General features: G+C 42.5%; 1 protein-coding gene and 1 long non-coding RNA gene across 2 annotated transcripts in view; one reads left to right on the top strand and one right to left on the bottom strand.

The window, feature by feature from the left end:
- LOC126341482 (uncharacterized) overlaps positions 1–17084 on the top strand; it is a 159672-nt gene that overhangs the window by 192 nt on the left and 142396 nt on the right. The window lies entirely within an intron of this gene.
- LOC126341450 (protein singles bar) overlaps positions 1–17084 on the bottom strand; it is a 168943-nt gene that overhangs the window by 120845 nt on the left and 31014 nt on the right. The window lies entirely within an intron of this gene.

Genomic DNA, 17084 nt, shown 5'->3' with positions numbered 1-17084 from the left:
TAGGTGATGTTCACAAGTCCTGCACATCAAGAGATAATGTGTTTAGAGCCAGTGGCAAACACACTTCTACAAGTAATTTTTAAGTACGCTTTCTCTTCAAAGGACAGCAATACACTTTTGGTGTCGCTAGTGTGGTGTATAGGGTTTGATAAAATTTGCAAGTATATTGTGCAGTTCATTATAAAGTACGCGACAGAGTGTATTTGTTACTGCACACTTCTCCGCGTTTTACTCGCGAATAGAGCACAAGAAGAATGATCGTTTAGAAGCCTCTTTACGCGAGCTCCTGTTGGTCTAGTTTTACGATGGCGTGGTGAACCCTAAGGCCTCCAAATTTGTAATGTGAAAACGTAAGTTAATAACATTCTACATCTTTATTCTTCATGTCTACATATTTATTTCCCAACTGAGTTTCTCTTTGCTTTATGAGTATTAAAATTCCTCAATATTTTATGTAGGGAAATGTTACTTTGAAAGGATAACACTACAGATCATTTTACTTCGCCAGTTTACTCTCTGCAAGTAACACACTCCCTAATAATGTCTAGACATAATCATGCTCGTATTAACAATTAAAAGTATTCCACTTCCACGCTGAGGTTGGGATCGCTGTATTGCTTTTCCAGTTGCATCTTTCGCTCTGTAACTCTCCTTGGCGGCCTGCTCATATAATATGCTCTATCAGCGGAAGCCACTAAAGACGGTGGTACTGTTTCGTCCACTCACTTCATAGGTAACTACGCTCACCTTCCGCGAATAAACCGTATCATTACGCACCATTGCCGTACCATTCGACGTAATAATTTCATGCTCATAATTCATCACTTGAACAAACTGTTCTAGAAACTTTGATGTGACGCAACCACACGCGACCGTTCCTCACTAAAATATAATAATGACTCTGTCCCTCCTCTCGTGACAGGTAACGCTTGAGCAGTGATGATCGTAACAGCAAGACAATCCTACCGCCGGAAAATGACGCGCTCATGTTCGAAAGTTCCAGAGAAGCAGCGATACGTAAAGGGTACCGTTTACTACGGCATACCAATGTCGGTAGCAGAGCCCCTGAAAGGATTAGCAGAAACACTTTTATCCAGTTTTCCTCGTTTTTACATTTTTGCCGCCTGTAACTTCTTTCATACCACACTAAACATTTAAAATCTGATGCCTGAAGCGTTTGAGTGAAGTTCCGTGAAAATCGAGGCGGAACTGACAACAAAACGACAAGTTGTTCCATTACGGAAACACGCCGAGCCACAGTTCCTCGTGACGCTGCAGTTCTGAAGAAATGACGCAATTTCTGCAAACTGGTGACATCAGCGCTTCTGACTTTGCCTGTTTCTGTGCACCTGAGGCTAATTTCTACCGAAGGGCTAAAAGCTAATTGTCTGAGGAGTGAAAACAAAAGAGTTCAATTTCGTTTCGGTCAAGAAACTAAATGTTTTTAAAAGTTCATTACTATTATTACTGATCTTCTTCACATAGGCCACCCGCTACACACACACACACACACACACACACACACACACACACACACACTTCATACTTTGTATCATGCGCCTATGGCAGCAGAACTGAGACATACTCACTGAGGTGGCAAAACGTACGGGATAGCGATATGCACATTTACAGATGGCGGTAGTGTCGCGTGCACAAGGTATAAAAGGGCAGTGCATTGGCGAGTTGTCATTTGTTCAAATGTGTGTGAATTCCAAAGGGACCAAACTGTTGAGGTCATCGGTCCCTAGACTTACACACTAATTAAATTAACTTATACTAAGAACAAAACACACATTCAGCCCGAGGGAAGCCTCGAGCCTCCGGCGTGAGGGGCCACGCAATCAGTGACATGGTGCCTCAAACCGTGTGGCCACTCCGCGCGGCTGTCATTTGTATGTACTCAGATGATTCATGTGAAAAGGGGTTCCAACGTGGTTGTGGCCGCACGACGGGAATTAACAGACTTTGAACGAGAAAATGTAGTTGTAGCTGCATGCATGGCACATTCCATTTGGGAGAATGTTAGGGAATTCAGTATTCCGAGATCCACAGTGTTAAGAGTGTGCAGCGAACACCAAATTTCAGGTATTACCTCTCAACACGGACAACGCAGTAGCCGGCGGTCTTTTCGTAAGGACCGAGAGCAATGCGGTTTGCATAGAGTTGTCAGTGCTAGCAGACATGCAACACTGAATGAAATAACCGCTGAAATTAATGAGGGTCGTACGACGAGCGTATCCGTCAGGACAGAGCGGGGAAATTTGACATTAATGGGCTTTGTCAGCAGACGACCGCCGCGACTGCCTTTGTTAATAGGAAGGCGTCGGCTACAGCGCCCCTCCCCCCCCCTCCCCCCCTCCCCCCCCCCCCTACACTGGAAAATAGATGATGTCGGTTGGATCCTTGACGACTCGAAAACTGTCACCCGGTCAGATGACTGACACAACCTACCACAACTTCTGTGCCAATCTCTTCGCATTAGAGTAGCACATACACCCAACATTCTTAGGTATCTCTTGAACGTATACTAATTTCTGTCTTCCCTACATTCTTTTCCCTTCCTGGCTCCCTCTGGTACAATGGAATCTACACAATGAGGCCGTTACACTCCCCCTGCCACCCTGTACTTATCTAGGCAATGTTTTCTATCTGTTCTCCTACTCGCGGATTCTGCGGAGAACCTCCTCATTTCTTATCAGTCCATTTAATTACAGCATCCTCCTGGAACACCACATCTGAAACGCACCGACTATCTTCTTTTCTTGTTTTCCCATAATCGTTAAAAAAGTTTTGTTGCAGATGTACACTCTCAGACATTGCTTCCAAAAATTAATACCTAAACATATAAGGTTCTTTCCCCATGAATTCATTTTTATTTCCCGCGTATTGTTTGTGTAATCTGATGCATCATGAATTTTCTAATACATGCAGGATATATCAAAAAAGTTGGAGAATGTTTGCAGGTTGTATCCTCTCTCTAAAAGAAGGAAAGTGTACTGCAGTCATATATTCAAAAATTCCACTATCTGAGCAACTATTGAAATAATTTTGACAGTACCAGATTTTCTGCTTGTAATGGCTAGCTCACAGACATATTTTTACACTGCCATCAACTTATAAAACTGATAGAGAAATTGTTCAAAATGTCGAATTCTTGCTTGTATACAAGTATGTACGCGCTACTAGATGCTCTTTTACACCTATCTACATCATACTCCGCAAGCCACCTAACAGTGTGTGGCAGAGGGTACTTCCGGTACCACTAACCGATCCACCTTCAGCGCGAAACGCGTGGGAAGAATGATGCTCTCGTAAGCCTTTGTATTAGCTCCAGTTTCTCGAATTTTCCCGGCAGGAGAAAGTAATATGTAGTCCGACTCTTCCCAGAAAGTGCTCTCTCGCAATCTCGACAGAAAACCTCACTGTCATGCACGATGGCTCTCCTGCAGCGTCTGCCAATTGAGTTTCGTGATCATCTCTGTAACGCTCTAGTGCCGACTTAACATCCCTTTACGAAAGGCGCCTCTCTTCGTTGGATCTTCCCTGTTTCTTCTGTCAGTCCTGGCTGGTAAGGACCCCACCCACATAGGTGAACGGTACTCAAGAATCAGTCGAATAAGTGCCTTGTAAACCACTTCCTCCATGTATGAGTTACATTTCCTTATGATTCGTCCTATGAATCTCAGTCTGGCATCCGCTTTTCCTACTATTTATTTCATGTGGTCATTCCACTTACGGTCGCTGTGGATAGTTACTCATAGATATTTTACGGTACATACTGTTTGCAGCAATTTGTCATCGACAGTGTAGTTGTGAAGTAGTAGATTTCTTTCCGTATGTATGAGTGGTATGTTACATTTATTTACGTTCAGAGTCAACTGCAAAGCCTGTGTCATTCATCAATCATCTGCAGGTCATTCTGCAAATCGATACTGTCTTTTTGCGTTGCTACTTTCTTACATACAACCACGTCATCAAATCTGGTTCGATACTCGGCAAACTCATTCTTTTTTTAATTTTTTTCACTAAACCGCAGTTCGGGTCGGTATCAAATACCTTCCTGAACTCAAGGAACATGATATCACCCTGAGAGCCGTAGTCTACAACGCTACGGATCTCATATACAATCAAAGCGAGCTGAATTTTGCAAGATCTCTGTTTGCGGAACCTATGTCGATTTGTATAGAACAGATTTGCGTTCTCCAAAAACGTCATAATTCTTGAGCATAAAACATTCTCGATAATTCTACAACAGATTGATGACAGAGATATTTTGCTTCATAATTATATGCATCTGTCCTACGACCCTTTTTGAAAACGGGAATGATCTGCGCTTCTTTCCAGTCGCTACGAATCTTCGTTGCTCCAGCGGTATGCGGTATACTGTTGGTAGAAGGTGAGCAAGTTCTTTCGCATAATGTTCGTAGACCTCTTACACGTATTTTATCAGGTCCTGATGCCTTTCCACTCCTCTTTAATTACTACCAGTACCTGGTTATTATAACGTGCTGAAATAGGGTACGAAACGTCCGCTAAATAATCTAATTTTCTAGGTATGCCAGAGAAGAAAATCAAAAATATTCGTATCAAGCGGATGTGCAGACCATGACATTGATGGTCTCCAATCAATACCTTCGCTGCGCAGTGCCGATGGTACTGTTATCGACGACTGTGCCGCTAAAGCGGAGTTATTGAACGCAGTTTTCCGAAATTCCTTCACCAGGGAAGACGAATGGAATATTCCAGAATTTGAAACATGAACATCTGCTAGCATGAGTTTTTTAGAAGTAGATACCTTAAGGGATGCGAAGCAACTCAAATCGCTTGATACGGGTAAGTCTTCAGGTCCAGATTGTATACCGATTAGATTCCTTTCAGATTACGCTGATACTATAGCTCCCTACTTAGCACTCATATACAACCGCTCGCTCACCGATAGATCTGTACCTACAGATTGGAAAATTGCGCAGGTCGCACCAGTGTTCAAGAAGGGTAGTAGGAGTAATCCATTTAACTACAGACCTATATCATTGACGTCGGTTTGCAGTAGGGTTTTGGAGCATATACTGTATTCAAACATTATGAATCACCTCGAAGGGAACGATCTATTGACACGTAATCAGCATGGCTTCAGAAAACATCGCTCTTGTGCAACGCAGCTAGCTCTATATTCGCACGAAGTAATGGCCGCTATCGACAGGGGCTCTCAAGTTGATTCCGTATTTCTAGATTTCCGGAAAGCTTTTGACACCGTTCCTCACAAGCGACTTCTAATCAAGCTGCGGAGCTATGGGGTATCGTCTCAGTTGTGCGACTGGATTCGTGATTTCCTGTCAGGAAGGTCGCAGTTCGTAGTAATAGACGGCAAATCATCGAGTAAAACTGAAGTGATATCAGGTGTTCCCCAGGGAAGCGTCCTGGGACCTCTACTGTTCCTGATCTATATAAATGACCTGGGTGACAATCTGAGCAGTTCTCTTAGACTGTTCGCAGATGATGCTGTAATTTACCGTCTAGTAAGGTCATCCGAAGACCAGTATCAGCTGCAAAGCGATTTAGAAAAGATTGCTGTATGGTGTGTCAGGTGGCAGTTGACGCTAAATAACGAAAAGTGTGAGATGATCCACATGAGTTCCAAAAGAAATCCGTTGGAATTCGATTACTCGATAAATAGTACAATTCTCAAGGCTGTCAATTCAACTAAGTACCTGGGTGTTAAAATTACGAACAACTTCAGTTGGAAGGACCACATAGATAATATTGTCGGGAAGGCGAGCCAAAGGTTGCATTTCATTGGCAGGACACTTAGAAGATGCAACAAGTCCACTAAAGAGACAGCTTACACTACACTCGTTCGTCCTCTGTTAGAATATTGCTGCGCAGTGTGGGATCCTTACCAGGTGGGATTGACGGAGGACATCGAGAGGGTGCAAAAAAGGGCAGCTCGTTTTGTATTATCACGTTATAGGGGAGAGAGTGTGGCAGATATGATACACGAGTTGGGATGGAAGTCTTTACAGCATAGACGTTTTTCGTCGCGGCGAGAGCTTTTTACGAAATTTCAGTCACCAACTTTCTCTTCCGAAGGCGAAAAGATTTTGTTGAGCCCAACCTACATAGGTAGGAATGATCATCAAAATAAAATAAGAGAAATCAGAGCTCGAACAGAAAGGTTTAGGTGTTCGTTTTTCCCGCTCGCTGTTCGGGAGTGGAATAGTAGAGAGATAGTATGATTGTGGTTCGATGAACCCTCTGCCAAGCACTTAAATGTGAATTGCAGAGTAGTCATGTAGATGTAGAAATCTCTTCATTTGCCAAGACCGATGTCAGCCGGTGTTTCTGAAGGATGCGATTAGACAATGTAAAGTGAGAAGCGAATTATTGTAATGTTCCAAAATAGCACTATTTGAACGAAACATAAGTTATTTGTCTCGTCTCTTCATGGTGGTTTGCTCGAAGTTCTTTTTATTTGTTTAGTGTCTGTTTATATGATTCCTGTTTCAAGAAAGAGATCCAATCTTTCAGTTCATGTTTTAACTTTCAAATGAATAATTGTAGAGACAGTATATATAATTTCTGTTTTTTATTTACAACACCACACTGCATCACATAAATAGTTACCAACTTTTCCATACAAATGTCTGCCTTCAAAAACAATGGCAACCAACAACCTATTCAAACAGCAACTTACAACGTCCAACTTAGAACTGCTATATTACACACGCTAAAAATTTTGACAAAGAAGACATGCTATGCTTATCTCTCTTTACAAATATATAGCTTTTTATATCGATCTACAAATGCAAAGATAAAATCACATGTGATTAATAAATAGATTATTTACGTTATAAATATTTTCAAATAACCATAAAAATTATAGGAATAATAATAATTTCGAAAGGCTTTTCGAAAGTTATAGGCATACTCGTATGTTTAATGCAAATTTTTAGTGATTCTAACTTTCAGTCTGAAATAATTCCTTATTGGACATTTTTGTAACTGAATATAAATGAAATAATTATTTCTTGTTGTTTTGTCACAAGTAAAAACCAAAATTCTGCGATCTTTAGAGAATGTCAGCGGATCAGGCAGTATATTTATTTGAATGTTTCGGGAAGTGTGTTAAAGAAAAAATGTATCACTGATCAGTTTCATTACACGATCAATAACAAGCAACTGCAGAATTTAGGAAGTAAGACCACAGAGATCTAATTCAGCAAGACCGATTTGATGTAGGAACGATGATGCAGCAAGAAATGCGTGCTGCTGGGCACGCGGAAGTGGCTTCAGCGAACACTGCTGCCTCGTCAAGCGATCCGTGTCCGGTAACTGCTGACAGAGCTTGCTGTTTCAGCTAGCGTGCTTGCTACCCACGTTAATCAGCGTTCGTCAGTAAACATGCGGTGTGAAAAAAAAAAAAAAGCTGGGGGAGATTAGTTGTCGAGTGTTCGATTGTGCACGTAGTTTCAGAGTCCAGAAAGTCGCAGCGAGGCACGTAACCGGTGTATGTGTGTGTGTGTGTGTGTGTGTGTGTGTGTGTTGCCCGCTGCGGTGAAGCCTCACCGTGTAGGCGGAACAGACGCGTATCAGATTACCGCGAGGGGTCGGGCTCTGTCTACTCAGTGCCAGAGAGATCACTTACAAAAGACATGGAAGGGCAACGTCCATGAAAATCTATTGCATTTTCAAACTTGGAAACGTTTATATCACCATTACTCACACATTCACTGTGTGGATGTCTCCTGGCTGTTCCAGAGCTCTTCTGGAAGATATAAGCGATATTATCAAGGTCTCTGCATTTTTTCCCGAACATCAAGAAAAGCAAGTTTACGTCAATGAGAGTAAAAGGCGAGATTTTCAGTTAGCGTCAGAGTTGTTTCACTTATATACATGAGAAACAACTAAAAAATGAAAGAAGAGGAATCGAAGTGCAAGGTGCCCAAATATCAGCAATAAAATTAGCAGACGACATTGCCAGTAACGATCTTCAAAAATGAGAAAGAGCCAGAAAACTGTTAAATGAAATGGATGGTATATTCAACACAGGATGCTGATTGCTGTAAGTCAAGCAAGACGAAAGTGAGGATAGCATCCTGCTAATAATAAAAACTGACGAAGATAAAGTAGACAAAGTGAAATGTTTGTGTTATACAGAAACATGACTGTGTAAGATGGCTGAAGCAAAAGAAGTGGCAAAAGTAAATTGGTGGAACTGAAGACAGCGTCTAACAAATTAGAATAATAGCACTTACGTTAAAATAGCATATCGAAGAACCGTAGTGGATTATTAGAAAGACCAAAAACAGACGGGCAGCTACTCTCAAAATTCAGTGCAACATTTTTTTTTTCTGGTAATGAGAGAGGGGAGAGTATTGCATCTTAGGACACTTTTCAAATTTTCGCCTCTATAATACAACTTTAATATATTTTCTTGTTCCATTTTACATAATAGCATTAAGTTTTTATGTGCTGCAGTCCCTTTTCTGAAATTCTAAATATTACTCCAGATAATTAAGGTTTTCACAAATGTGAAAACATTTTCTAAGATACAATATGGTCATGATCTAGGAACAAATGTTCTATTGAAATTCAAAAGCGTTGCAATCGATAAAGTCTTGTCAGTATTATGATTACATAGGTATACGTTGACATTTTTACTGTACTACACACCAATCAGTAAGTGAACGCATATTGATTAGAAGTGTTATCAGAAGCCACTTAGAAGTCAAATAAATTTTGAAAGCGAAACTATTGCAAACTACCACAAATTTCCATTTTCAAGACAGGTAATTTTTTTGCGAAAATTAACTAAACTCAGTTTATTTGCAAATATCGCACGTCCCATGGTAAAATCCTCTTCAGTGTCAAGGTCCGAAATTGTGTTCGAACGACCAAGTATGGCTTCACTGTCCACACGTCATATAATTAGTTTTCAGAATCATAGAATTTTGCTTCCCATAAAATTCTGTAACTGAAGAATTAATAATATATTCAAAAGACGGTTGTTCTTTGCGAAAGAAATGTAGTCACGGAAGAAATACAGACAAAAATTGAGAAAATTGAAAAATATTGGAAATGGTTTTAATATACCATACAACACTTAAATCTGTAGAACTCGAAGAATTTACAAATTTTAACAATTCTCATTCATTGTTCCATCTCAGCTGCATATTTTTCATTAGGTTACGCGCTTTGGTTACTCGGGATCATCTTCGGATCAAAGTAGTTGCGTCAGCTAGCCATCTTCTTTGGTCTAATTAAAAATGTGTAATTGAGACGAAACAATAAACGCGAATTATCTTAAATACAGTGTCCGAATCTCTCACGAGTGAGCATTCCTTCATGTGATTCTAAAATCAGTCACTACACTGAAGTACTGACTAAAAATAGTAATGTGTTGCCAGGTACGCTATCCTCTGCGTACAACATTCTCGCCTAATAGCAATGAGAAACATTAGTACGATATGGGACGATCGTCTACGCTGAACCGTAGGTAATGTTGCTGACATAATTCAGCTCATTGGTAAGATACCGTAAAGAGTGTACAAAGGAGATTCCTTAAGAAGCACTCGTGCAACCCGTCCTAGAATACTGCACATTCTCAAGTGTGTGGAACTCATATAAAATAGTACTGACAGGGAATACTGAACGGATACAAGGAAGGGCAACGTGAATGGTAAGAGGTTCGTTTGACCCACGGGAGAGCGTCACTGAAATGCTGAAAAATTGGAGTGACAGACTCTTAGCAGACAGACTCAAACCATCCCGCGGAAATCGACTTACAAAGTTTCAAAAACCAGTATTAAGCCAGGAATGTACTCGTCGCTTCCGTAGCGAACACGAAGACAATATTAAACTAATTTCAGTGCGCATAGAAGCAGTTATTTACTTCATATATTTGCTAAACGTGATCTGGCATCTGACTCGGGTTTCACTTATACGATACCTTTTTTACATCATGTCACCTCAGAAGTAACGATTTTAAAATGACAAATAGTATTAAAATGATTTCAGTGTCTAAAGTGGCAATATGAATAAAGAATACTAACTATGAACTGGTGCTGTTGTGATCTTCTGTCCGAAGACTGGTTTGATGAGATCTCCTTGCTACTCTATCCTGTGCAAGCACTTTCATCTCTGAATAGCTCCTGCATAATACATACTTCTGAATCTGCTTACTGTATTCATCTCTTAGTCTCCCTCTACAATTTTTACCCCCCCCCCCCCCTCACTTCCTTCAAGTACTAAAGTGGTGATTGGTGATCCCTTGTTGTCTCAGAATGTGTCCTATCAACCTACCCCTTCCTCTAGCTGTGTTGGATCACAGATTCCTTCTCTCCCCTGTTCTGTTCAGTATCTCCTCATAAGATACGTGGTCTATCCAACAAATTTTCAGCATTCTTCTGTACCACCACATTAGGCAAACTTTTACTCTCTTCCTGTCTAAATTGTTTATCGTCCATGTTTCACTTTCGCACATGGCAACACTCCTTCCAAATACTTTCCGGAAAAGTGTTCCAAAAAGTTTAAATTTATGTTCGATGTTAACAAATTTATCTTGAGAAATACACTCCTGGAAATGGAAAAAAGAACACATTGACACCGGTGTGTCAGACCCACCATACTTGCTCCGGACACTGCGAGAGGGCTGTACAAGCAATGATCACACGCACGGCGCAGCGGACACACCAGGAACCGCGGTGTTGGACGTCGAATGGCGCTAGCTGCGCAGCATTTGTGCACCGCCGCCGTCAGTGTCAGCCAGTTTGCCGTGGCATACGGAGCTCCATCGCAGTCTTTAACACTGGTAGCATGCCGCGACAGCGTGGACGTGAACCGTATGTGCAGTTGACGGACTTTGAGCGAGGGCGTATAGTGGGCATGCGGGAGGCCGGATGGACGTACCGCCGAATTGCTCAACACGTGGGGCGTGAGGTCTCCACAGTACATCGATGTTATCGCCAGTGGTCGGCGGAAGGTGCACGTGCCCGTCGACCTGGGACCGGACCGCAGCGACGCACGGATGCACGTCAAGACCGTAGGATCCTACGCAGTGCCGTAGGGGACCGCACCGCCACTTCCCAGCAAATTAGGGACACTATTGCTCCTGGGGTATCGGCGAGGACCATTCGCAACCGTCTCCATGCAGCTGGGCTACGGTCCCGCACACCGTTAGGCCGTCTTCCGCTACGCCCCAACATCGTGCAGCCCGCCTCCAGTGGTGTCGCGACAGGCGTGAATGGAGGGACGAATGGAGACGTGTCGTCTTCAGCGATGAGAGTCGCTTCTGCCTTGGTGTCAATGATGGTTGTATGCGTGTTTGGCGCCGTGCAGGTGAGCGCCACAATCAGGACTGCATACGACCGAGGCACACAGGGCCAACACCCGGCATCATGGTGTAGGGAGCGATCTCCTACACTGGCCGTACACCTCTGGTGATCGTCGAGGGGACACTGAATAGTGCACGGTACATCCAAACCGTCATCGAACCCATCGTCTACCATTCCTATACCGGCAAGGGAACTGCTGTTCCAACAGGACAATGCACGTCCGCATGTATCCCGTGCCACCCAACGTGCTCTAGAAGGTGTAAGTCAACTACCCTGGCCAGCAAGATCTCCGGATCTGTCCCCCATTGAGCATGTTTGGGACTGGATGAAGCGTCGTCTCACGCGGTCTGCACGTCCAGCACGAACGCTGGTCCAACTGAGGCGCCAGGTGGAAATGGCATGGCAACCCGTTCCACAGGACTACATCCAGCATCTCTACGATCGTCTCCATGGGAGAATAGCAGCCTGCATTGCTGCGAAAGGTGGATATACACTGTACTAGTGCCGACATTGTGCATGCTCTGTTGCCTGTGTCTATGTGGCTGTGGTTCTGTCAGTGTGATCATGTGATGTATCTGACCCCAGGAATGTGTCAATAAAGTTTCCCCTTCCTGGGACAATGAATTCACGGTGTTCTTATTTCAATTTCCAGGAGTGTACATTTACTGCCATGGCTAGTCCACATTTTATATCGTCTTTACTTCGACCATCATCAGTTATTTAGCTGCCCAAATAACAAAACGTATCTTCTATTTTAGGTGTCTCGTTTCCTAATCCAATTCCCTCAGCATCACTTGATTTAATTCCACTACATTGCATTATCATTATTTTGTTTTTGTTGATATTCATCTTTTATACTCATTTCAAGACACTGTCTGTTCCATTCAACAGTTCTTCCAAGTCGTGCTTTCTCTGCCAGAATTACAATCATCGGCAAACCCTAAAGTTTTTAGTTCTTCTCCCTGAACGCTGATTCCTACTTCAAATTTTTCTTTGGTTATCTTTACTGCCTGCCCGTTGTAGAGATTGAATAACATCGGCAACGACAACAACCCTGTCCAGTCCCTTCTCAACCACTGCTTCCCCCTTCACGCCTCTCGGCTGTAATAACTGCCGTCTGGTTTCTGTAGAAGCTGTAAATAGCCTTAGACTCCCTGTATTTTACGCCTGCTAACTTCAGAATTTTAAAGAGATTATACCAGTCAACATTGACAAAAGCTTTCTCTAAGTCTACAAACGCTAATATTGCCTGCAAGTTAATCTCCCTTGCATAGACCGTCTATATACTCCCCCCTCCTTACAGACTGCTTGGTTTGTTTACAGGAGAGGGCCAAACAAAGACGTCATCGGTCCCATCGGATTAGGGAAGGAAATCGGCCGTGCCCTTTCAAAGGAACCATCCTGGCATTTGCATGAAGCGATTTAGGGACATCACGAGAAACGTAAATCAGGATGGCTGGAAGAGGGTTTGAACCGTCGTCGTTCCAACAGCGAGTCCAGTGTGCTAATCACTGCGTCACCTCGCTCGGTCCACTTTCTGCTTTCCCTTCTTCGCTGAGAACTGGTTTACCATGTCGGCACTTGATGTTCATACATGCTTCTCTTTTCCCCAAAGGCCTCCTTCATTTTCCTGTATTAGATATCTATCTTCCCCTAGTGATATATGCTTCTAAATCCTTACATTGGCCCTCTGGACATTCCAGCGTAGCCATGTTGCATTTCTTGTCAATCAGATTTTTTAGGCGTTTTAATTCCACTTCGCCAGCTTTATTTGCTGCATTTTCATATTTTCTCATTTCATCAGTTAAATTCAGTATCTCTTGAGTTTTCGAAGGGTTTCTACTTGGCATAGTATTTTTACCTACTTAATCCTCTGCTGCCTTGAAAACACTACTGGCCATTAAAATTGCTACAACAAGAAGAAATCCAGATGATAAACGGGTATTCATTGGACAAATATATTATACTAGAACTGACATGTGATTACATTTTCACGCAATTTGGATGCCTAGATCCAGAGAAATCAAAACCTAGAACAACCACCGCTGACCGTAATAACTGCCTTGATACGTCTGGGCATTGAGTCAAACAGAGCTTGGATGACGTGTACAGGTACAGCTGCCCATGTAGCGTCAACACAATACCACAGTTCATCAAGAGTAGTGACCGACGTATTGTGATGAGCCAGTTGCTTGGCCACCATTGACCAGACTTTTCAGTTGGTGAGAGATCTGAAGAATGTGCTGGTCAGGGCAGCAGTCGAACATTTTCTGTATCCAGAAAGGCCCGTACAGGACCTGCAACATGCGGTCGTGCATTATCCTGCTGAAATGTATGGTTTCGCAGGGATCGAATGAAGGGTAGAGCCACGGGTCGTAACGCATCTGAAATGTAACGTCCACTGTTCAAAGTGCCGTCCGTGTGAACAAGAGGTGACGGAGACGTGTAACCAATGGCACCCCTAACCATCAAGCCGGGTGATACGCCAGTATGGCGATGACGAATACATACTTCCAATGTGCGATCAGCGCGATGTCGCCAAACACGGATGCGTCCATCACGAAGCTGTAAACAGAACGTGGATTCATCCGTGCACCGAGGTTCGTCGCTGAGTGCACTATCGCAGGCGCTCCTGTCTGTGATGCAGCGTCAAGGGTAACCGCAGCCATGGTCTCCGAGCTGATATTCCATGCTGCTGTAAACGTCGTCGAACTGTTCGTGCAGATGGTTGTTTTACAAACGTCACCATGTGTTGACTCAGGGATCGAGACGTGGCTGCACGATCCGTTACAGCCATGCGGATAAGATACCTGTCATCTCGACTGCTAGTGATATGAGGCCGCTGGGATCCAGCACGGCGTTCCGTATTACCCTCCTCAACCCACCGATTCCATATTCTGCTAATAGTCATTGGATCTCGACTAACGCGAGCAGCAATGTATCGATACGATAAACCGCAATCCCGATAGGCTACAATCCGACCTTTATCAAAGTCTGAAACGTGATGGTACTCATTTCTCCTCCTTACACGAGGCATCGCAACAACGTTTCACCAGACAACGCCGTTCAACTGCTGTTTGTCTATGAGAAATCGGTTGGAAACTTTTCTCATGTCAGCACGCTGTAGTTGTCGCCACCGGCGCCAACCTTGTGTGAATGCTCTGAAAAGCTAATCATTTGCATATCACACCATCTCCTTCCTGTTGGTTAAATTTCGCGTCTGTAGCACGTCATCTTCCTGTTGTAGCAGTTTTAATAGCTAGTGGTGTATATCATTTCTCAAAGCTACCCATTCGTCTTCTACTGTATTCCTTGCCATTGTTCTAGTCAATCGTTGCCTAAAACTCCCTTGAAACTCTCGACAACCTCTGGTTCTGTCAGCTACTCCAGGTCCCAATTCCTTAATTTCTACCTTTTGCAATTTTTTCAGTTTGAATACTACGAACTAATGAAGTTAATAGCAGTTGTACTATTGCAGCTGCTGCCGCCAATAGTGATGATAGTAATAATAATGAGGACAATAATAACAATAATGACAGTGGCAGACATAAAAAGAATTTATAGGTGTACTAAATAAAAGTTTTCTGATGTAACGAGCTCTGGGAACAGGAAATTTAAGGAGACCGCACCAGCTAAGAATACAGTGAAAAGAAGATCTGGTTGGAAAGAAGCACGTGCGAGGGTAACGAAAGAGTACAGTGACAATGGTTATTCTTATTGTTGCTTTAGTAGATGCCATTAACTGTCTTCTGAAGTTGGAGATGGTATTCAGCTTCGTAATATAATGCGGGAGATTATTCCAGACTCGTGTTCCTGCTACAGAGAAGGATTTCGAGAAAGTGGATGAATGATGGAATGGAACAGAAAGGACTTTGCTCCGATGGGAACGGGTGTTCCTGACATGTTATTCAGACAAGAGCGTTAAAGGTCGAGGAGAGATATGAGGCACAGTGTTCATTGATAAGACAGTACAGAAGACAAGAGGGTATGGAAACCTCTGCGCTTGTCTGCACGCGGTCACGACAGCTGTGCATATGATGCTGAAATATGATCAAGAAGTTGAGTATCGCAGGTAACAAACATGGGCATTTATAACCAGTTCCATGCGCTGTGAGATTTCCTGAGAAAGACTTCACGAGGTAACTTCGCTGTAATCAATAATTAAAAGAATTAGTGTTTGTATAAGTTTGTTTTTCAGGTCAAGAGAGAAGAGCTTTTTATATTTTTGTGGGACATGGAGAGATACGGATGCCTTCTTGGACAGTGCTCAGTGCAAGTTACTCCTACGCTCTTTGCTGAAGGAGAGAAGTTGATATTTGTCCCGTTTAAGGTTACAAATGGTAGGGATGTCCAATATTTTGGGCTAAAGAGATGACCAGTACCAAATGAGTTTTGGATGAATTGAGCTTTAACCCTGTTTCATAGTGTAAACAGGTCGGTATTGACATTCTCGATAGCTGTCTTCAGGTTTATTGGTTGTACACTTAGATAAAACTGGAGGTCGTCAGTGTCCATGTGCTGTTTGTCAGCGTACATGTGGTATTTGCAGCAGGACAACACTGATGATGCATCATGTATGTACAATGAAAATAATATAGGATCTAATGCCGAAACCTGGGAGTCACTTGATACTACCGGTCTCCATTTTAACTTTATGGCGCCGGACGTGACGCACTGTTGGCGGCAAGTCAAGTAAGAGGGAAACCATTGCACAGCACTTGGCGAGAAATTTAGGCTGCTAAGTTTGTCAAGTAAAATGTCGAAATCGACAGCTATCACTCTTCCCGAACTAGGTACATGAATGGAACGGGAAAAAAGCAGAATACATGGTTCAATGGAATGTACCCTCAGCCATGGAATTCACGGTTGTTTGCAAATTACAGACGTAGATGTTTAACGAAATCCATGATTACACAAAGATATTACATTCTTTTCACACTTCTCTTATTATTGGATAGGATACAAGGAAGAGTATCGGATAACATCACGACTGCCTTCTTTTTGAATTACGAATTAAAATGCGCTCAAATGCAACTTGTTTATCAACACTGCATGCCGATGATTCCTCTCTGTCCCTCCCTGTACTATCAGCGAGTGTAATGTGTATGTCGAATTATGACATCATCAGTTTGTCTGCGTGCCTGAATCATGTCTGTTGCACGGGGTCGGAAGACGTTACTGACTAACTTTTAATTCCCTTACTAATACAGGCACAATCACGCACGTTTCTCACTGTCTACTGTGAGACATTAGAATGCAAAGTTTGTTACATTTTGTACCAACCTGTTAACTAGTTCCATGTTACAGAAATGACAATATGTGTTAAAAAACGTAATGTTCGTACGTAAATAGGCTGCATCTGAAAGAATATAAATTCCGCGTCTCGTACTCTGCTGGAGGCGGTCCTTAGTAAGCATTTCTTTCATCAACGTAAAAAGAAATCATAAATACTAGTGCTGTAAAGCAGCTGTTTCTAATGCATCCACTTTATGAAACTTTTTAATATGGCCTCCATTCTTCTGAGCACAAATTTATTTGAGCTTCTGTGTGTATATATTATTTTTTGAATTAAGGATGACTATGAACGATTTTTGTGAACAAATTCGTCAAGAAAATACAGTAGCAATACAGGTAGGGCTTACAGAGAAAAACTTTTAACAAAAACCTCAAGGGATCGAAATATTTTCCCATTACATTTGAAAAAAAAGAATCAGGTTTAAACCCACCTATCGGGTTTTGAAGCCAATGACATGA

The sequence above is a fragment of the Schistocerca gregaria genome, chromosome 1, assembly GCF_023897955.1.
Source record: "Schistocerca gregaria isolate iqSchGreg1 chromosome 1, iqSchGreg1.2, whole genome shotgun sequence".
NCBI classification, from domain to species: Eukaryota; Metazoa; Arthropoda; class Insecta; order Orthoptera; family Acrididae; genus Schistocerca; species Schistocerca gregaria.
Note: the sequence above shows the minus strand (reverse complement) of the source record. Positions and strands in the feature narration are given on the sequence as shown.